Below are 23,457 nucleotides of genomic sequence, written 5' to 3' on the forward strand. Positions count from 1 at the left end.
TAGGGGAAGTACTTCCGGGGAGGTGGCGCCCCGCCCCTGACCCAAGAAGGGCGGTGCGGCTTGTGTAGTCTGTCTTCAATTTCTCAGCCACTTCGGGGCGGTTCGGAGGGGTTACTGCGCCCTGGACTCCCGGCTGACCACATCCCTGGCGGCTGCTTACCATACTTAATGGTCTCTTCCTCGTTCCACTCGCCGCCATGCGGGGCAGCGGGGCGCTGGGAAACGTTTCAGCACCGCCTCTGGTGGTGGGTTTGCGGACGGGGGCGGGGTTCTGTAAGGATTAAAGAGTCGAAGGCGGTACTGGGAGCGTGGCGGTTCCATGGTGTAATGGTTAGCACTCTGGACTCTGAATCCAGCGATCCGAGTTCAAATCTCGGTGGAACCTGCGTGTTCACTTTTTCTTGTCCACGCTAATTTATTTACTTATTTACTAGGTGATTGTTGAACTAAGGTATATATGTCCGTACACTAAGTAGGGAGGGAATGTCACAAAATAAAATCTTTGCCTAGCAAGACCCCCCCCCAAATTTTCCTCTACAATTCTGTACTTTCTCCTAGCTGTCTCTTAAGTAGCCTCTGCCCTTCTCCGTTTTTTTAACCTGGGCCCTCTGACTCAAACCTTCACCAAAAGCTTCTACGAAACTTGACTCCTTTTTCTACAATTTTCAACCTCCAACTTCATTCAAGGGCAGGCACTTTTCACTCACTCCTTTTCTCCAAAAATCTCTGCAACTATCTCCAGATGTCATTCAGAGTACCTCGCCCACCCTCCTCGTCAAGATTCATCAAGAACTTCTTGAACCCTATTTGTCATCCTCTAAGATAAACCTGATTATATAACTAATTTAACACGCAGAGGAAAGGATGGCAATTTCTATTTTAGCAGAAATGTGGATAGGGAGACTCAAGAGATTAGCCAAAGATCACGTAGCAGGGCCTCCTTGTGTTTGAAGAGAGTTTTGTTGTGCCAGAAAGCTTTCTCCATTTGTCAAACCCACCTACCACCTATCTGATTCAGACTTTTGGGTAAGGATGCCTGTAGTAAGCAGGAAAGTGGCTCCCCAAAGATGTCCACTTCCCAATAGTGGGGAACTGTGAATATGCTAGGTTACATGGCAAAGGGGAATTAAGTTTGCAGATGGAATTAACATTGCCAACCAACTGACTTAAAATAGGGAAATTATCCTGGATTCTCCAGGTGGGCCTAATGGCCTCTCAAGTGTCTTTAAAAGTGGAAAAGGGAGACAGTGGTGGCCAGGGTGATGTGAATGTGAGAAAGCTTCAACCAGCCCTTGTGACTTTGAACATGCAGAAAGGAGGCCAGGAGCCTAGAAATGCAGAGGCTTATGGAAGATGGAAAAGGCAAGGAAATGGATTCCTCCCTAAGGCCCCCAGAAAGAACACAGCCCTACTGATTCCTTGATTTTCGACCAGTGAGACCCATGTCAGACTTCTGACCTACAAAACTATAAAATAGTAAGTTTGTGTTGTTTTAAGTCACCAAGTTTGTGGTAATTTGTTACAGCAGCAAGAGAAAACGAATACAGTGCTGTTTCAATGCTTTCTGTCACAGTGTAAAGCAACAGAAGGTTTACCTAAGGCCTAGAGACTGCCTTGTGCAAAGGTGAGCATTATCCACACTGCGGGAGATGCATAATATTACTCAGCAGCTAAATATTACATGTACTACAGATTATAAGACACAATCCTAGCATTACTCAGGTGGGTAGACAAGATGGACTCAAAAAAAAAAAAGAGAAATATCAATAACTAGACAGTTCTAGAGTTAACTAATGAGAGTCCTGACAACATATGCCACCATTTAGAGGAACTGAGATAATCAGGAAGAACTCTGGAGGAGGAGGAACTAGCATTGACCCCTGAAGGAAGATGCAAGTAAGGAAATTTATTTTGGGACGTGGAGGAAATTAGATGATAAGAGCATGTAGAGTAAGGCCATTAATGCCAGGGGAACAATTATAAACTTCTTCCCTTAAGTCATTGTTTCTCAACATGTGTCCTGAGAAGGTCCATAATATTCCTCAGAAGAAGGACTACATGCTCAAATAAATTGAGAAGCACTATACACTGTCTCCCCCACCTTAGATGTTCCCCTAGCACATTGGTATTTTAAAGTCTAAACATTCCACTAAAGAATTTTTTTTAAACTGTGTCAAATACAGCATTTCGCAGATTCACTTGTGAACAAAAATAAAGAACCAAGAGTATCATTCATCATCCAGTTATACATGGGCTAAATCACAACCCATTGCACTCACCCACCCAACAGTGCACAGTACAACAATGTACCCTAAGGAGAATTCACAACAAAAATAAAAATAAAAAAAAACTGGATGAGGCATTCTGTGCTTTGGATAAACACCCCTTCGATAGTTAAGATGCTTATCTCAGGAAGAATTTCAGTGGCTCCAGATTCCTGCATCTTTGCATAGAGAGCAAAGCACTAAAATCACTAACTTGAGATCTGCTTTTTGTAATCAGCAATAATCTTTTACCAAGATGTATGTTTGACTACATGTATTTCTCAGCCAAAAAATTCATGTATATACTGATTCCTCCCCTAATTCTTAGGAGCAGTTTCTCAGAGCTACTGAGAGGCTGTCTTCCTGGCAATAGTTCTCAGTAAGACCCTAAATAAAATTGAAACTCACAACTGTCATGTTGTACATTTTTCTTTAAGTCAACACACCAACCACAGGACTCTTATCCCATGGAACACCTGTTAGCACCCCACTGAACACTTTGGGGGAGCCATAAAAGATCTGCCATAAAAGAAGGGTGATTAAAGTAAACCTAGTCTTAGGAAAAGTAATCTGGCTATGGCCTGCAGGACTAGGGTAAAGAAAGACTGGACGTGTGAGTATCCATTAGAAGGCTATTGTAGTTAACCAGGCACAAACTGGTGTAGAAATAGAAATGGGGTGTAGCTATGGGAATAGAGAAGAAAGAAAAATCAAAGGCTGTTGTGGAAAAAGTGGTAAATGGATTCTATGAACAAAGAAGAAAATTAGAATTTTACTTTGTTGTTTGGGGGAAGAGGGATAGTAATTGCTTGATATACATTTTTTTTTGTAATCTCTCAAGAAATACAGGAACTTAATGGAAATGACTTAGACAATACAGAATACAGAGTAAATCCTTAAATTCCTCAACTTCAGTTCCTCCTTCAACCCCAGAAATAATTGCTACATTTTCTTTTAATGTAATATAAATATGTGTACCGGTTCCTCATCTTGAAAAATCTTTCCACATTAGTCCCTACAGACTTAACTCATTTGCTGCATAGTTCTCCTGAGCAAGGATGTACTATAGTTTTTACAACCATTCCCATTCCCTTACTCATGGATACAGAAGACAGTAAGGGTTCACTAAACTAAAACCTGTTCCTAAGCTATTTCTTCCTTGCCCACTTCCTCCTTAAAGGCTAGAAAAGCCAAATATTCATTTTTCCCAGCTACTCTGCAATATTTTTCATTTTTGCCCATCTGGCTTGCCCAATAACTTCCACTTCCCTGATAACCAGTGAGTTGTAAACTTTTTCTCCTATATTTAATAGCCATTTATGTGAATTGCATGTTAATATCCTTGTCCATTTTCTTTTGGGGTTGTTTATCTTATTGTTGTGGAGGATCTTTCTATATATTCTACCTTTTAATCCTTCGCCTGTTATATATGGCACAAATATTTCCCCCAAATCTATCACCTGACTTTTAATTTTATTAATGATGCTTTTTTCCCGTACAGAAGTTTAAAATTTTTATTTAATCAAATCTCTCTCAGTCATTTCTTTTATGGCTTCTGGGTGTTGCATTTTGCATAAGAAGCCTTCTTCACCACACCAAAATTATTCAAAAAATGTTTCTCCTCAAATATGTCTCTATTTTTTTTCTCCATATGGATTTTATTTATATTGAGGATGGCATGAAGTATTGATCTAAATTAATTCTTTCCAAATGGACAGTCAATTGTTTCAACATCATTTATTTGAATAGTCTATCTTTTTTTCCACTGATTTGAAATGTCTAATTTACTATAAATAAATTCCATTTATATAAATAAGTCTATTCTTGAATCTTCACACTTTACGTCTGACTGCCACAGAGAAATACTGCTCGGATTTCCCCTCAAGAAAGAGCCCTTTGTGAGAAGTGGAGTTGGCTGACAGCCTCCCGCTACCACACCTCCAAGGTCCACCACCGTGTTCACACTGATGCCACACTCCCTCCAGACTGTTCCCAGACAATCATTGAGCACAGTGGGGGTACCAGAGCTGGACCAGTTCTGTCCAAAATGGGGCTCTCCCAATGGGCAATCTTTGCTCTGGAGCTCTCCTTTGGCTTGGCTGAGATTTTTCTCAGAACTGCGTTACAGTCTAAGGCTCTTCCTACCCAATGTTCCTTCCTTCCCTCTCTCCTTGCATAGGTATTGGACCTAAATTGTGGTCTGAAGGCCCTACTTCTCCCATTTATCCCTTACAGGCATTCCCCCAAGTGAATCTAATAAATCTGGTATCAGCTTCCAGAGGACCTGATCCTGATATAGTCCCATTGGTCAAGTTTTCTATTTCTATGCCAGTATCACAGTGCTTTAATTATAGCTTTGTAGTCTATTTTGATGTCTCGTATGTGGTACCAAATGAGTAAATATTTGTACAGGGCTTAGAATAGTGCCTGACAAGTAGAAGGAACCATATGCATTTGATAAATAAAAATAAATATGGCAACTTCCTCACTGTTTTTTCTTTCTAAATTTTGGCTATTTTTAGGGACTTTCTTTTTCAGATGAAACTTAAGAGTAAACTTCTTAAGTTCCAAAAAAGGTTCACATTGGGGTTTTGATTAAGGTTTTGTTACTAATCATTAATGATACCTTTTCTAGAAATGAAATATAGAATTTGGACAGGATGTACAAAAATATGAGAATTTTGCCTATGAAGATACAAAAAGAGAGAGATCCGGAGTTTAATGGCTATTTGGATGAATGATCAATAGAAAAAGGGAAGTAAGGATAAGAAATAGAAAAAGAGCAAAAATGTTGACTTTAGTGTCAAGCATGTCTAATTTAAACAGTTGGTAGGAAAACCAAAGGGAAATAGTCCATAAAAAGCCTGGAAATATAGAAAAGCTAAGGCCCTGGAATATGTGGAAGCAAGATGTGGACTATATCTCATCTTCCATAGCCTGGGAGGCAACATTGAATGGTTGTTGAAAACAAAGTGGGGACTGATAGGTCCGTGTTTAAACTCCAGCTCAGCCATTCATTTGCTGTCTCACTTTAAATAATTTACCTAATCCTGCTAAAGCTCACTTCCTTCTCTGCAAAATGAGGACAAACATGAATACTGGAATAATATATGTATAGCTCACACCATGCCTGGTGCATAGTAAGTGTTCATCAATTCACTGGGTCTCAACAGTAGCCAATTTTGCCCCCAGGGAATTTGATAACATCTGGAGACCTTTTTAACATACAGTTGGGAGACACCACTGGTGTCTCCTGGATAGAAACATCCTACAATACATAGGACAGCTTCCCTGTCCTGTGAATAAAGAATTATCTGGCCCCAAATATCAACAGTGCCAAGGTTGAGAACCATGTGTTAATTGTAAAGATTATCCAGAGGGCAGGCCAAGACTTATGATGAGAAAAAGGCAGGATGCCAAAAGCATCACCTCTCCATCCTAGCACTTTTTTAAAAGGTTGAACACATTCCCTAGACCTCAGGAAGGATGCCCAGGACAGACATACCTCTGTTCAGTCTCCCATATATGGTTCCTATTTGTTAAGTAAATATACCTCAGTTTTCTATTTCTTGACCCAAAAGGATTTTTACAGTGTCATTCACTTTACAACTACTTGTTAAACTCTATGTTTCATGTACTTTTTTGTAATGCCATTATTTCATAATAAAAATAATTTTGTAAGAGAGAAAAGTAAACAGACCCAATGAAGTGATTAAATAAATTTTTTTTCTGTGCTTTTTATCTTGTGTATATTGTAAGGTAATAAACTGTACACGAGATCAGGAAATGCTCAACTTTTACCATCTAATTACAGTCACTAGAGCACCAAATAGTCCTACAGAAAGAAATGGTTAAAATAAATATGTACATTTACATATAAATAGAGTTAAATTATAAATATATATTTATATATAAATGTATAAATTACATGTATATTAAAAACAACTTAATATTTATAACTAAGTGCTGTGTAGCTCAATCACAGATTTTTTTTCCATATCATGAAATCTGAATCAAAATAACTTCTTTTAACAGTTTCCTCTTTACATACTCTTAGCCTTTTATGTTTGCTACTCATAGAGCATAAATTATATGGCTCTGACATCTTTCAAAAATTAAAAGGAAGGACACTAACAAGGGAGTGAAAGACAGCCCACAGAATGGAGAAAATACTTACAAATCATATATCTGATAAATGATTAATATCTAGAATATATTAAGAACTCCTATAATTCAACAAATAACAAAAAACAACCCAATTCAAAAATGGGCAAAGGACTTGAATAGACATGTCTCCAAAGCTTTACAAATGGCCAGTGAGCATGTGAAAGGACGCTGAACCTCATGAGTCATTAGGGAAATGCAAATCAAAACCACATGAGACACCACCTTACACTCACTAGGACGGCTTTTATTAGAAAACAAAACAAAACGAAAGGAAAATAAGAAAGGTTGGAGAGGATATAAAGCAATTGGAAACCCTGTACATTGCTGGTGAGAATGTAAAATGGTGCAGCTGCTGTAATGAACGGTTTGCTGGCTCTTTAAAAAGTTACACATACAATTACTATCTGATAGAGCAATTCTACTCCAAAGAAGTGAAAGCAGAGACTCAAACAGATACAGGTCAACAACATTCATAGCAGTATTAGTCACAGTAGCCAAAAGGTGGAAACAACACAAGTTCCATCACAGATGCATGGATAAACAGAATGAGTTATATGCCAACAATGGAATATTATTCAGCCTTAGTAAGAAATGAAATTCTGATACGTTATGACATAAACGTACCTTGAAAACATTATGCTAAGTGAAATAAGCCAGGAACAAAAGGACAAATACTGTATGATTCCACTTGTATGAGATACCTAGAATGAGTAAATTCTTGGAGACATAGAGTAGAAAGGAAATAGGGAGTTATTGTTTACTAGATACAGAGCTTCCATTGGGGATGATGAAAAAGTTCTGGAAATGGATAGTGGTGATGGTCACACAACATCAGAAATGTACTTAATGCCACTGAACCACATAAAATGGTACATTTTGTGATATGTATATTTTAACACACACATAAAACTCAAAGGAGCTGGATATCAGTTTTTTTAAATGGATGAAAACAGGAAACAGAAGGTTAGGATAAAAGGGCAGAGAGTTGCAGAAGACTGGGGTGGGCTACTACGAGTGCCTCAGTCTTGCCGGGATCCCTGTCATTCTGGGGCTGTTTGTCTTTTTCCCCGATAGCCTTCCAGAATTCCTGTGGGCTAGGCTGGCTTTCTAGACCAAAGTTAGCTTGTTCATCCTCATCCACACCTAACCCAGAAATGACACCTGCTATGGCCTCTGAAATTCCACCATTACAGAGCGATTTTTTTGGATGAGTACCAGTCCCCCACACTCCTACCCTGAGCCTGTGTGTGTTTACCATACTACTGCCTCCCAGAAGAGTGAATGGGCTTTGGCATTGTGAGACCCCATCAAGTCCATCCAGTCTCCCATGGGGATAAGAGCTATGCTCACTCAAAAGAAAAGAAAAACCAAGTTGATCACTAGAGTGTCATTTATTGTTTCTCAAACATTTATTTGGAAAAAACTAGACCTTTTAGTAATTCAAACATAAAAATACCACAATACTAAATTGGTCAGGGTGAGCAAAAAAAAGAAGATAAAGGTGACACTTTTAGATGCAGTGTCAAAGCTTAGAACAGAGGAATAACTACTATATGAACTAATCAACCCACTCCTGGGTTTATATCTGAAAGATATGAATGGATAAGCAAATTCTGGTATATCCACACAATGGAATATTACTCAGCAATAAAAAGAACAAACTACTGATATACACAACAAAGTGGATGAATCTCAAAATGATCATGGTGACTTCAAGAAGCCAGAGGGAAAAAAGAGTGCATAATGTATGATTCCATTTATATAAAATTCTACAAAATGCGAACTGACCAAAAAATGGAGAAGGGAGAGGGGTTAAAAGGTCGGAGAACATTTGAAGAATGATGGATATGTCTATCGTCTTGATTATTGTGATGGTTTCACAAGTGTATACATACATCAAAACTTGTTAGATTTCAAATTTTAAACATGCAGTTTATTGTTTTTTTAAAAAGAGATAGCAAGACAGAAAGCAAAAAGCAGGCAAAAGGTTCTCCCTTATCTCCAATATTCTTGAATGTAAGGTTACAATACAGATGGCAAAAAAAGAAAAAAAAATCATTGCTGCTCTTGTCCACACTAATTGTTAGTCAGCAGCATGTTTCCTTTACAGTGTCTCTGAGGTGTGTCCATTTCCATTCTCAGCAACTGGTCCAGTCTAAGCCCTCCTTCCCCACAGTTAATTTACAATCTAGCCTTACCCTCCATCCAATATGCAGGTGGCTGCCAGAATAATCTCGACAAAGGACACCTCCAACCATATAACTCTCACTATTCAGAGCCATCATTGGAAAATCTATAGATGTACACACATGCTTGAAAATGAAAGGGTATAAAATAAAATGCTAGCGGTGGTTATCCTTGGGGAGAAGGCAATCCTTATTCTCTTCTTCTTTTTCTATATTTTACAGTAGTTTTTTAAGTAAAAATATCCTTATTGGTTTTGCTTGTTACAAAAAGAATAAATACTCAGTATAAAATATTCAAATAATATGAACAATATGAGAGTAAGTTTGGAAAGTGAAATTTGTTTCCTCCTGGTTGTCAACGTTGTGGTTGCCTCTGCAACATCCACCCCACCCCTCCCATCCAGGAAACAGCCAGGCTGTTTGGGTGGGATTATCTCTACCCACAGCTTCAGGAGCAGCTTCTGGAATAGTCTAAACCAGCAGTTCTCAACCCTAACATCCAAACCCTGATATTGTAACAAACATTTCATAACCCTGCCTTACTATCCTGACTTGTAAAATCAAAAGATCATATTATGATGACATATCTTCTATTATGGTATAACTATAACTATGATGTAAAGGAGAGATAATTAGAAGACAATTCACGATGAAATGTTATGTGTTTCAATCTGGAAATGCTTGGGCACATAGAAGACATAAAGAAGTAGTTAGATGTTTACACCTAATGGCAGAGTCACCATTCATTTGACAGTTTTGAGCACTACGTTTCAGGCACGCTCCTAAGTTTACTGGGCATACAGAAAGAAATTTCCCTTCATGGAGCTTACATTCCAACAGGGTAATGGGATATAAACAACCGACAATCAATATAATACAACAGAATACATAAGTAAATTAGGTATTTCATCAGAAGGTGGTAAGTATTATTGGGGTAAAAAGTAAAACAGGATAAGGGAAAACCAGTGTTCAGAGCAGCAGGTAGTGGGTTGCAGTATTGTTTCTTTTATTTTTAATTTTTTTTTTGAGGGGAGTGGTAATTAGGTTTATTTATTTATCTTTTAGTGGTGATACTGGGGATTGAATCCAGGACCTCGTGCATGCTAGGCATGCACTCTGCCACTGAGCTATTCCCCACCCCCACAGTTTAAACTAGTGCTCAAGCAGACCTCACTAGAAGGTACTGTTCCATTTGAAGGAGGTAAGGGAATGAATCATGCAGATATCTAGGGGGAAGTATCCAGGTGAAGGGAATAGCCATGCAAAGGACCTAAGGCAGAAGCCTGTGTGATGAGTATATGGGCTATAAGTGACCAGTGAGGTTGTCTGGAATGAATAGTAAGAAAAAGCAGAAGTAAGAGATGGGTCACAGAGGAAACAGAGCCAGATCTCACAGGGCCTCATAGGCTACTGTAAGGCTTGTACTCTGAGTAAAATGGTGCAACATTAGAACGTTTTGAGCCGAGGAGTGACATGTTCTGACCCACGTTTTAAAAGGAAAAAATCTAGGTACTCTGTTGAGAATAGATTGTAGGCTGTTAAGCAGGGAGACCAGCTGGGGAGGTTGTCTTAAGAATCCAGGTGAGAAGCGAATGCAACAGCTACAAATGCAGACTAATATTCAGTACCGTATTTCATCTAAGATGTCACTGATTGTAGCATACATCCTGACTTCAGAGATAAAACATGCAATGTGAATTGCTTTATGCAGTATTAATTGCAATGTTCACAAGTGGTGTTGGTTGTTGAAAACACGATTTTCTGAAGTAGTGAACGACTCTTGCTCCAAATAAAACAAAGTACTATTTTCTCTCAATTTACCCAGAGCTCTCACATCTTGAAGCTCAGTTTATAATAAGACCTTGTAAAAATAGTTCATGTTTATATATAAAATGGAGTTAGGGTCTAGGTTCAGATTATCGTAAACAGGTTTTTAAAATCTACATTAATGTCAAATGGAACATTAAAAGTCATGCAAAATGTGGGAAAAGTCTGGAATGTATTGGATTGTCCTAAACATCATGAGAAATCTAGTATCTCTGGCCCACATTCTAAATGCTTGATCACTGTGACAACCAATATTGTTCCCAACATTTACAAAGAGGTCCTAGAATGTGATGCTAGTATAGTGCATGATTCAGGAACAGGCCCATGAGCATACTATTATGGTCCAATCAGAAGGAAGCCAGGGATGCTGTTTGACAAAGTGAAGAGAGATGCTGGGTAGCACCTGAAGGGCCTCATTGGAAAATCCAGGAACCCTCCCCCCAACCAAGGGCAATCAACCTGAGGATGAGGCTTTTTTTTCTAATGCAATGTTTTTTAATTGTGGTAAAATATACATGACATTTGCCATATTAACCATTTTAAAGCGAACATTCACATTATTGTGCAACCAATCGGCAGAATTCTTTTCACCTTGCAAAAAGAAACTACTCGTTAAACCACAATTCCCCATTGCCCCTCCCCCCAGTCGCTGGCAACCACCATTCTAAGTTCTGTCTTTAAGAGTTTGACTATTCTAGGTACCTCATATAAGTGGAATCACACAGTGTCTGTCCTTTTGTGTCTGGCTTATTTCACTTAGCATAATGCCCTCAAGAAGCTTTTACCTTTGAAGGCAAAGAGCAAGACAGAGGAAAAGCTGGCAGCTGAATGACACTGCAACAACCCTTCACCAAAGCCCACTTCACCCCTGAGCACTTTGGTTACTTGGCCAATATATTCCATTTATCTCTTAAGCATATTTGTGTCTATATCTTCGATTACTTGCAAGTGTAAACACAGTAACTGATACCCTCCCCTTTTCTCCTCAAACAGCATTCACAGTTTAGCATATATTCTTTCAGACTGTCTAATATATAAATAAAGATGCACATTTTATTTTTCGATTAATGAAATCCTATAATATTGTGAAGCAACCTAATTTTTTCTCTGACTTCTTTCAATGTTCATAAATACAGATCTAGCTTACATTCTTTTTGAGGTCTACTGTATAGATGAACGATAGTTTATTTAACCAATCTGCTACTGGTAAACATTTAGGATCTTCTTAGTGTTTTGATACAATAAAACATGCTGCAGTGAACATCCTTCTACACATTTACTTCCTTTGAATACATTTCTAGAAGAAATGCCTTCACAATGGTGGCAATAATTTCCATTCCTAATAATAAGTATGAGAGTTATTGATTCTCTGTCCTTAAAAATATGGAGTAGTGTCCATCATTTTCATTTTTGCTAACACATAAAAATAGTATCTAGATGGGAGAGTATAGCTCAGTGGTTAGAGTACATGCTTAGCATGCCCAAGGTCCTGGGTTCAATCCCCAGTACCTCCATTAAAATAACTAAATAAATAAACCTAATTAACCTCCTCCCCTCAACACAGAAAAAGCAAAAAAAAAAAAAAAAATCTAACTTTTATTGTAATTAGTACTCTCTTGCAAGTGAAGTTAAGAATTTTTTTAACTTTTTTTATTGATTTATAACCATTTTACAATGTTGTGTCAAATTCCAGTTTAGAGCACAATTTTTCAGTTATACATGAACATATATATATTCATTGTCACATTTTTTTCTCTGTGAGCTACCATAAGATCTTGTATATTTTTCCCTGTGCTTGAAGTTAAGAACTTTTTAAATGTTTTTTGGCCATTTCCATTTCTTTTTTGTGAACTGCTTGTTCAAATCCTTTGTACATTTGTCTACCAGGGTATTCATTGCTTGCCTAATGATTCATAAAATCTCTTTATGTGAATTAAGGATATTAAATCTTTGTCAATCAAACATGTTGCAAATATTTCCCCCAGTTTATTATTTGTATTTTGACTTTTTTAATGGAAACTTTTTCAGATAGAAGTTTTATTTTTTTTTTACCATTTTTTTCTTATGTGAATATGCAGTTGTCTCAGAACCCTTTACTGAAGAATTCATCTTTCCCCACTGTTTTGAAATGTCATCTTTATATTTTAAATCCCCACACTGAAACTCCAGAGTTCACGGATCTGCTGTAGGGCTTTCTATTTTGTTCTACTGATTTTTTTTCTACAACATGTGCCAGCTGTTTCTTATAATTCTTTTCTTTCTTTCAAAACTGTCTTGGCTTATCATGTTTTCCAGGTGAACTTTATAAACAATTTGAGAAATTCTATTTTTGTTTTGTTTGTTTGTTTGAGGGGGGAGGTAATTAGATTTACTTATTTATTTATTTTTTGAGCAATTTGAGAAATTCTGAATCATCTACTGTGATTTTGTTTGGAATTGCATCGTAATTACAAATTTCCACGGTGCCTAGCACTACTTCTTGCCCATAGTAGAACCTCATTAAATATGTGTAGAATAAGTTAATAAGTACCTACTCATTAATTTCAGGATCTTTAGATAATTCTGGACAGAAAAGTATACAACATAGTCCTTACCTGTGGTGTGCTAGTAAATTTTTAACAACTGGTTCTTGGGAGTACCGATTTCTAGTGTTTGTTGATTTCTGAGGTATAAATATACCCTCCATGGTCAATTTCAGTACCCACACAATGTTAACCAGGATGCAAAATCCCTGAAAATTTAACGATCAGTCCTCTCAATCTGATACAATCTATTTCCAGCACATCACTGTTCCTTACCTTCACAAAAATTTTTTTGTTTATTCTTTCCTTTGGATTTTTATTTATTGAAAGATAAAATCAGAATAATATCAAATGAAAATTTAAAAAGTAATTCACCCATAATTCAACTATTTAACATACCAGCTAACATAGCTCTTCATTTTTCTGTGTTCTCTCCCAGTCTTTGCTTTATGCATACGCATTTTAACTACTAGTTGTAATCATCCAATTTTTAAAAAACTTTTTAGCGTAGCAAATTATAAACATATACAAAGTAGACACAATAAAATAGCAAACCCCATATGCCCTAACCCAGCCCCCTAAAACACTAACTTGAAGCCAACCCTGCCTCATCTATTTCACCAGCTTCTTGCCCCCAACCCACATTTTTTGAAACAAATTCCAGACACCATATCCTTCCATCTGTAAATATTTCAGTAGTAACCATTCAATTTTTCATTCAGCTTTTTTCACTTGTAGTCTAAGGAAGACAAAGATATAAATAATTCAACAAACGAAACATTTAAGTATTCTGATGTTGGCAGTGAGGATTGATTTGAGGTGCAAGAGATGAGTGCCTAAAAGCTACAACATCTGAAGAACTTTATTAATGAACCTTTTCATTTTCCCCCCATTCTTCTTTTTGTGTAAAGTGCAATAGAACCCAATTAAAATTCTACATGTGGTCATCTATGCACCAAATCACATATAACCTGGGCCAAATCACAGTGTCTCTGCACATGAAAAATGCTCATCAAAACAGATAACATTTGATACAACTAAATCCCAAAGCAGTTATTAGTCATCTTCTCCAGTACTGGCAATTTTTAAGAACTTCACTATAAACCCCCTTGGACATATTTTAAGATTTCAATCTGATTATCCATTGGTTCAACATTTCTTGGAAGGCAGATTACTGTCTTCTTCCCTTGTTCCATTTAATTTAAACTGCAATGTCATGAATGGTGTCCCCCCTTAGCCCTTTAGAGAAGAGCAGTAGAGAGGAGGCAGCATTGAAGACCACTCCCCAAAATTTGGCAAACAAGAAATCCTTCTTATTCCCGGATTTACCATATATGGCGTTTGAAACTCTAGCAGAGTAACTCACAGTGTAAACTGGGACGGGGGTGGGGTGGGGGTGGGAGGAGCTAGGGACTCTTCTTTTTAGTTTTATAACCCGTTTAGACTATTAGTTACAATTCTGAGCCAAAACACTGTCTCTTACCCTGCCTCTCCCCTGGAGGGTAGATTTTATTGTACCAAAACTGCAAATGAGAAAACCAAGACTCAGATCTGAACCCTAATACATCAGTTGGGATTATCTGGTTGTACGCAAAAGAAACTGGGCTACGTTCAGCCCAAAAGGGGAACATTAATTACCGACATACTGAAAAAATGAATGGGAAGCTAGCTGAAGGAGACAGCATGGAACCAGGGCAGCAGGGATGACTGCATCCTCTAATCTGGAAAGTGTGAACCTCAACCTGTTTTTCATCCTCCGTCATTTTGTTGAAGATTCAAAGTTCATGAAAAGACTTCAACTTCAGAAAGAAGACGGGACATGTAATTTACCATCCCATGCAGAAGCCCACGCTGCAGAAGTAATTCCTGAAAATGAATTCAGGGCACAGTTTTGAAGGGTGAAATAGGTGCTGGGTGGGAAAAAAAATAAGTTCAGTGGTGACATCTTGAGTGCACTGTACGGATGTCCCTTCAAGGACGGAATTGTTGCCCCAGCTATAGAAGTGTTGCCCATAGACAGCCTTTCAGGAATTGCCTTTGCTGCAGAGAGCCACTTCCTCTATGATTACACCCTTCCAGGGACAGATCACATCGCTGAAGTTGGGGTATCAAGGCCTGGCCATTTCAGTTTAATGCAGGGACAGCTCTGTAGGGACATTTTTGCTCCAGAGCTCCCTGAAAGCTGACTGAGGCTGTTGGAGAGTCTGCAGCAAAGCCCAATTTTCCCCTGTACCCACTCCTGCTTCCCACCTCTCCCTTCCACAGGTATTGATTCAAGAGAATTTTAAACAATAAACATCCTGAATGGCTAAACTCAATTCCTGAAAGAACCCAACCTGTGACATTTCCACTCACCAATTCTGTCTGACTCCAAAGTCCCATACTCTTACCCCACCGTATGTAATTATTGTTCATTATGACTTTATTAGATTGTTATGAAACATACGTAACATAAAATGTACCATTTTAAGCGTACTGTTCAGTGGCATTATATTCATTCACATTGCTCTGCAACCTCTTTATAGCTTTTTCTGAACCTTTAGAATTATAGATTCACAGAATAGTAGAACTGGAGAAGAGAGAGATCTTTACATACTGAAGTATGCAAATTCAACTCCAAAGTTAGCAAACATAAAGAGAAAGAAACTGAGAAAGATTGATGGGCGGTAAGAGACAGAAATAAATAAAGCAGGCATGCCCCTCTCTATCTCATGCAAGAAAGAAGTGTAGTCTGCAGCTCCCACAGGGACTCCAGTTCCCTCCCACCTCTCCTAGACAGGCATCGCTCCATGCTGAGTGTGATGTGGATTTAAGATTTTTATTTTTCTGTAACATAGCACCAAATACAAACCAACTACTTTAACTGGTCTCAAAAAACAAAAACAAAAAACAAAATCAGAGATATGCTCTGATACCGGAAAAAAAAATTGTGGGACTTAATAGAAGATGGTGTGTGTCAGGTACAGCTTGAGACCTTCCTAAGGGATCTGCAAGGGTAATTTTGACTAAATCCAATTGTCACCTTATATGCTGACCTTAGAACCTCACCCAGGTGAGATAAAACCCCTGCATTTATCCTAGCCTGCATTGTGGTAGCACAGCATTAACTCATTGCAAAAATCATGGTAGCGTAAAATTAAAAAAAAAAAAGTTTAAGGTGAATGGAAGTACAGGGTGAAAATAAACTGAAATAAGTTCTTGTTAGAGTATTTACGAATTTCTCTGTTTGTAAGATTCTACAGCAGCCAGCAGCGCTGTCTGATAACGCTAGCCGCATGAGTAATAAAATTTTCTACTTAGCCACATTTTTTTAAAAGTAAAAAGAAGCAGGTAAAACGAAAAACATATTTCACTTAACTCAAAACATATTCAAAATACTCATTTCAACATGTAATCAATGTAATAATTATTAATGACATATTTTACTTTTTCATACCGTGTATTTTGCACTCAGAATGCATTTCAACTTGAACTGACCGCATTTCAAATGCTCAGGGGTGACACGTGGCTCGTAATTTCCTTATCGGACCATGCAGATCTCGAACATATTCCCTGATGACAGGGAAATCTCTCATTTCTCTGGGAAGTTTGCTTTACTTGGTTAACATCTGAGGGGAGGATGTGGAAATTCATGTAGATCTGTATCAAAACTTTACCTGCCAGAACCGCAGATATCCATGCATACTAGATCAAAAATTAGGCAATGGTTTATTTGTTGGCGAAGGGAAAACCCAAGGCCAGCCCTACAACGCACCCTTAGCAGAGAGAAGCAACATCTCCTAGGGCAAAACATGAATCAATAGTTTCCGACTCCCCAACAAGCAGTGAATCATTGAAGTTTTGCAAGGATAATTCACAGTGCATTCCAATCAAGTCTGTAAGTCGTAGACAAGAAGTCTATTCTTCAAGCCTCACTGCCTTCCATCCCAGAGGAGAAAACAGCAACAGCTAATAAGAAAGGCATGAAAAAATTACCCAAGTATTGAACCACTGATTTAATTTTAAACAACAGACTCTACTTTTTACAACAATAGAAACGAATGGAAGTAAGAGCTCAATTTTTACTGCTTTGAAACAAAATTGAAAACAGCTTTAAGAAAAATGAGACAGATTTTAAAACCTTTAACTTTATTCTGCTAATTCTGTGCCTACATAATACTAAAGAAAGGACTAATTTATTCACATATCCTTAGGCAAGCACTACACACATACACACACAAGCAGGCACCACACACACACACACACACACACACACACAATTTGGCATCTGATGCAGAAATCTTGAACTAAAAATTCAACATAAAAACTCTTCCATAATTAGTGAAATCTTGCCAGCAGCAAACTGTGAAGATGACCTGTTATAAACACCTTCAAATCCAAGGCACACAGAACTCCATGGGAAACCCTCCTGCACATAAACACAAAGTCAAAAAATCACAAATTACGTAAAACACTAAGAGGAAGACTAAAAGAGGGAGAAGCAGAAACGACAAACACGAAAAAGGGTTCCCCCAAAACTCAAGATAATCGAACAATCTAAAGAGATTTTTAAATAAGTTTCTTTAACATTTTCAAAGGAATAAGATACCTAATGGAAAAACAGGACACTATATTAAAATACCAACATGGTAAAAGAACCAATTAGAAATTTCAGCAACAAAAAATATAATCATTGTGAAAAACACTTAATGGACAGATTACACAGAATATTAGACATGGCTGAAAATAAATTAACAAATTGGAAGCTGGGTATAAAGAAATCACACAAAATATGGCACAAAGAGACTTCAAAAAAAACAAAAATAAGAGACATGGAGGAAAAAATGAGAAGATCTTATATGCATTCAATAGGAGTTACAAATAAAGAAAATTGGGGTAGGGAGAGAGAGCATTTAGAAAAATATGGGTGAAGTTTTGACGATTTGGTTTCTTTTAAATTGAAGAAGCCCACCAGCTAAGCAGGAAAAATAACACCACACCCTGATATAGACACACTGGAATGAAACTGTGGAACATCAAAGTCAAAAGGAAAAATCTTAAAACTACCAGAGAGATGATAAAGCTTATTTTCAAAGTCATGACCATTTATTAGATGTATAGCAGACTTCTCATAAGCAAAAACAGGTGTCAGAAGACTGGAGTATCACTTCCAAACTGCTGAGGGACAATGACCTAGAATCAGATGTCTATACTCTCATGCAAGACATTTCCAGACATAAGAGACTGAGAGTTTACTCTTTACTGGTTCTGCCTGAAAGAGCTATTAAAGGATATACTCAGGAAGAAAGAAACTGAACTATGAAGGAAGAAGTGGGTGCCAAATGCAATTGTGAGCAAAGGAACAGGTAAACCTACAAACAGCTTGAAGAAAAAAATAACTAGCTGAGATAACATAGTAGGAATTAAAATAAAAAAGGAAAGTGACAAATTCTGACAGATGCACACCGTTATAAAATCACCCCATGGTGCAAAAAGTTACAAACACATAAACAAGTGAGAAGACATAATTTTAATTAATTCCTCATTTTAATAAAATTATTTTCTACCAAATAGTTTTTTAAGATGTCTTTAGCCCAATCACTAGGTATCCCCTATCACCATCCTTATCTCCAAAGACCTTTAGTTATAAAGGAACAAAAGGAATCAACGGTCTCATTTCAAAAGCCTACATTTTAAATATTCTGGGTGTTGCAAAAAGCACATTACCTAGCTACAATCTGAACATTTTAGGAAAGGGAAGAAGAACTCCTTTCTACTCCATGCCAGGTTTGGCTCTTTTCTTAACTTCATCTAATACACAGTAAATATCACACCAGATATCATGACTAATAATCTCATTAGTGGCATCTGGCTTTAAAAGTCTTTGTTAGTGATATTCTAAGAACTCGCAAGAGAGGAACGATTTTCTGGGACCATTTACTCCTATGGAATGCCACATTCCATAGGAGAACGCGGCATTCCATAGGAGAATGCGGCATTCCATTGGAGAAAATCTTCCAAGAAGAACAGTAGAGATTTTTCTAGTCAAAATTCAAGAAAACATGATTTTAAGAACATCTGTACTTTCCAAATTGACATAGAAATAAAACTATTTTAGCTGATAATTAGCTGTATTTACCTTTGGGATTACTAACTCAAAGGTCTACATTTTTAAAAGAGGGATATCTTTGTGCAAACATCAGTCAGCTTCCGTGTATCTGTCTCTGTGTGCAAACCTCCAGGAACTACGTTTGAATTTTTTAAAAGTACCGGTCTCTATGCCTTTCTTTCTTTGTACAAACTCCATGTTTCTATCTTAAAGCAAACCAACCAAGGTTTTCTCTATTTGTTCCTGTCTCCCTTTCCCTTTCTTACTCTATTTCTATCTCTTTCCTCTCTTGTTTTCTTTCCTTATCTTCCCTCTATTTCTTTCCCTTAACTCTCTAATATTGAAAAAAACATTTTTAAACAGTGTGAGAAGTGGTATCGAGGGAAAAAGCACAGGCTGCAGATCACATAGATTGGGATTCAAGTTCTAGTTTCTCACTTCCAAGCACTGTGGATCTTGAGCAAATTATTATTCCTCTAAACTTTACTTTCCTTAACTGTGATGTGGAGAAATGATATCCATCCCAGAGTTGCTGTCAGGGTTGCCTGAGATAAATAAATAAATGTGAAACAGCCAACATAGAGTAAATATCCAATAGAGGTGGGTTCACCTTCTCACTTGAATTGAGTTTTGTGATCTTTGTTCTTAATTCTGAAAGCAAATAAATGAAATATTGTTTTCTGTTTATCTCCAAAAATTGCTTTCTGCTTAGCAGAACTGAACTTACTTTCTTCCATTAATAATGAGTGTGTTTTTGATGGAAAACCACTTCCCACCCATCACTGTTTCCCAAATTGTGTTCCACAGAACACTAGTATCCTATTAGACATTAATAGAGGCCATATCAGTTTGCATATGAAATCTTCATCTTGTAGATGCATGGTTCACATTAGCCTATTAAAAGCAACTCTTGAAGCACTTTAAATCAGTGTTTTTATCATTAGTTGACCATACTCATTTTTCAGGTAACCCTTAATTAACATCCTGCACAACATCCAATCAACCACTTTTAACAATGCTAATTTAGAGGGAAGGATGGACTTTTTATATACTTCAAGCAATTTTCCATAAATATAACTTCTTTCAACAGAGGGATAAGAGCTAAATGGCATCCAATTAAAATTACATTATTTGGCAAGGGCCTAAATAATTTTAACTTGTTCTGAATTGTCTTGGTTTTGACAGTTTTATTCTTTTTTTTTTTTCACTGTGGCTATCAAAGGACACCAGCTGAGTGCACCCACAGAGCACCAATCACAAAGACAAATCACACGTGCTCTTGCTTTAAACCTCAGTTTTCCTAACGTGGGAGATGAAAGGCTTTTTTACAGGCTTGCTGTGAGGACCCAATGAGATTACCCGCATAGCTTAGACTGGTTAAAAAATCATGTTCTTGGGTTACCGGCAGTTGTGGAGGTGGAAGGGAGGGAGAGGCATTTAATGGTTCTAAACAGAAAATATCATCACTGCCCAATTGGGCAGGAGGAGCTATTTGGACTCAGACCCAACCAAGGTATGATTCTTCTTTCCAAAGGAATTTAAGAGTACACAAAACCCTCAGATTAGATGACTCAGACCTGGAGATACGGGCACATTGGAGGAAGGGAAGAACACACACCACCACATACCTCATAGGAGTGTTATGAGCTACAGCAAACATACAATAAATGTCAGTTATTTTTAGAGAGCAGTAAATACTGTACTATTTGAGAAAGATATATCTAGGTATATAATGAAAGGCACAAATGTCCACTTACAGAATTAAAAGCAGGCAAAATTACCCTCAAAATTATCAGAAAGAAAACACAGAGAATCTACTGAAAAGTAGAAAATAACAATTTGCCAAAGCAGCATAAAAACAGAAAACAAAATCAGATTAGAGAAGTAAAACTATCCATAATAATTAAAATAATAAACAAGAATGAGATTAATTTATTGAAAGAAAAATACTCAAATTGATCAAACAAACGGTATCAGTCTCCAAACCACATCTAAAACCAGAAGTCGATAGAATCTAATGTTGACGGCAGTGGGGCAAAGATGTTTTTAAATTCAGCGTTGGTGGGAAAATAAATTGGTATAACATTTCTGCAAGGAAGTTAGCCTACTTGCATCAAAATATAAAATGTACACATCATTGTACTGAGCCAGTTCACTTCTAAAAATTAGCCTGAGGAGAAAACTGTACAAAAGGGAAAAGCTGAACACAGGATCACTGTGTAGAATATGGTATCAAAAAATGCAAACAGGAAGGGTCGAGCTCAGTGGTAGAGTGCATGCTTAGCATGCATGAGGTCCTGTAAACAAACAAACAAACAAACCTAATAACCACCCCCAAAAACAAACAAACAAAAGCAAACAGCCTAAATGCCCAACAGTAGGAGACCGGGTGAGTAAACCATGTATTATAAATATCCTGAAAGCATTAACAATCACGGTGTTAGTCTATAGTTACTGACTTGGAAATCTACCCATTGCATATTCTGAATGAAAATAGCAATTACAGAATCACATGTAAATTACGATCCCATGTGTATGAAACTGTCTACGTACCTGAATGTGTATATACAGCATAGAGATGTGTAAAGGATGCTCACCAAAATTGTTAAGGCTGTTGTTCTGGGTGGTGAGATTGGGGGGGGTGATTTTTATTTCCTGCTTTGTACTTTATCTTGGGTAAAAACATTGTTTATGAGAACCCCATTTGTGGGTATGTGCATACAAATCTATAAGCTTTGATAGCTGCCAAGTCAGCCTCCCAAGATCCCAGATGCCTATGTTCTTCATTCCTATCATTCTCCCCCGTGATAAGCTCTAGGGTGGCTTAAAACAATGGGTGGCTATCGGGAAAGCCAGGCCCAGAAAGGCTTCCTGTCCCTTCCAACAGGGACTAGTCATGTAGATCCAGCCACCATGTCATCTCTAGGGCAGTACTGAAAGAAATTCTTAGGATCAGCATTGAAGAATTACTAAATGCATTCCCTTCTCCTTTTGTTTATGTGTTTGTTTACAAACATTTCTTAGCTTCTCTGGTGTCTATAATAGAGCAAGTAAGGGCTTTCCCCCCAGTTAGAAGTCTACATTGACTAATTTTTGACACTTCCTGAGGCTACTCTGTCCACCGGGCACCTGCACAAGGTGGCTGTCTAAACGGCAGAGGGGTCTTTTTTTTAAGTCAGAAAACCAGTTTATTTTTTAAAGCTCTGCCATGATTCTAGCAGGTACCGATGCTCACCTGCCACACTCGCACCAGGCTGTCTGTGTAGCCAGCAAACAGTCTAGCCATCAGCAGATCAGGCCAGAGAGGTACACTGGGGTGGCTTAAAAGGCAGAGGGTTCTTGCGATGGTGGCTCTGTCTGCAGCAGTGAGACAGGGCCAGCCTAGGAGGATCCTCCTAATGCTTATGCTTTTAAAAAGAGCATAAGTTATATTTGTTAAAACATCCAAACAAAGGACCGGGTGGTCAGTGGTGTCAGACTGTGATAAGGCCTGAGATGGTTTCACTGGATGTAGCAACGGGGAGGTCAGTGAGTGACCTGGGCAAGAACAGTGTCTGTGTGGCAGGGGGAGGGGTGGCTTTGATAGAGAGTGGTGGGGAGTGAGGAAGTGGAGAGAGTGAGTTTGGACAATTATTTCTAGAAGTTTGGCCAGGAAAAGCAGGCAGGGGAAAGAGCACTGAGTGACCGAAGGGAGGAATGGGGAGGAGGCAGGAGGAGGTGTTTAATTTTTTGTTTTGTGTTTGTTTGTTTTTAAGATTGAAAAGGAGCCTGTAGATAAGAAGTGAATGATTCAGCAGAGAAAAGGGCCTTAAACAGAACGAGGAATGTTGTAACTGTGCGGAAGGAGGAAAAGCCACACAAAGGTCAAATGGAGAGCTGCCTCTCAGATGATAACTGAGATTGAAACAGAGATGGCCCTGCAGGGGCCAGTGCCACTATTTTGAAGAAGGTCTTGCTTTTTCCAGTGAGTTTTGAACTGGGAGCACTCACGCTGTTTGACCCTAAAAAAGTTGTCTGTGATGGAAATATTCATTCTCTTGACTGGTGGTTTCACAGACATGCACATGTTAAAACTCATCAAACTGTACCCTTTATTATTATTATTTTTTTTAACTTTCTTTTTCCCCTCCATCAAGCTACTTTATTTATTTCGGGGGTGGGTAATTAGGTTTATTTATTTAATTTTTTTAAAAAATGGAGGTACTGGGGATTGAACCTAGGACCTCGTGGATGCTAAGCACGAGCTCTACCACTTGAGTTACACCCTCTCCCCAAACTGTACCCTTTAAATAGTGTAATTTATAGTACATCAGTTTGACCTCCATAAAGCAGATAGTAGAGAAATTCTTTTCATAGTTTAAAACTGGCACATCTAAGCCAACAGGGGGCGTGGTTGTGCACGG

The 23,457-nt window shown here is 37.9% G+C and overlaps 1 non-coding gene across 1 annotated transcript; it reads left to right on the forward strand.

The window, feature by feature from the left end:
• Positions 1-313: 313 nt before the first annotated feature.
• Positions 314-385, forward strand: TRNAQ-CUG (transfer RNA glutamine (anticodon CUG)). Its single transcript has one exon. It is a non-coding gene; the product is annotated as a tRNA-Gln (tRNA).
• Positions 386-23,457: the final 23,072 nt, after the last annotated feature.

Source organism: Vicugna pacos, chromosome 6 (assembly GCF_048564905.1).
Source record: "Vicugna pacos chromosome 6, VicPac4, whole genome shotgun sequence".
NCBI lineage: Eukaryota > Metazoa > Chordata > Mammalia > Artiodactyla > Camelidae > Vicugna > Vicugna pacos.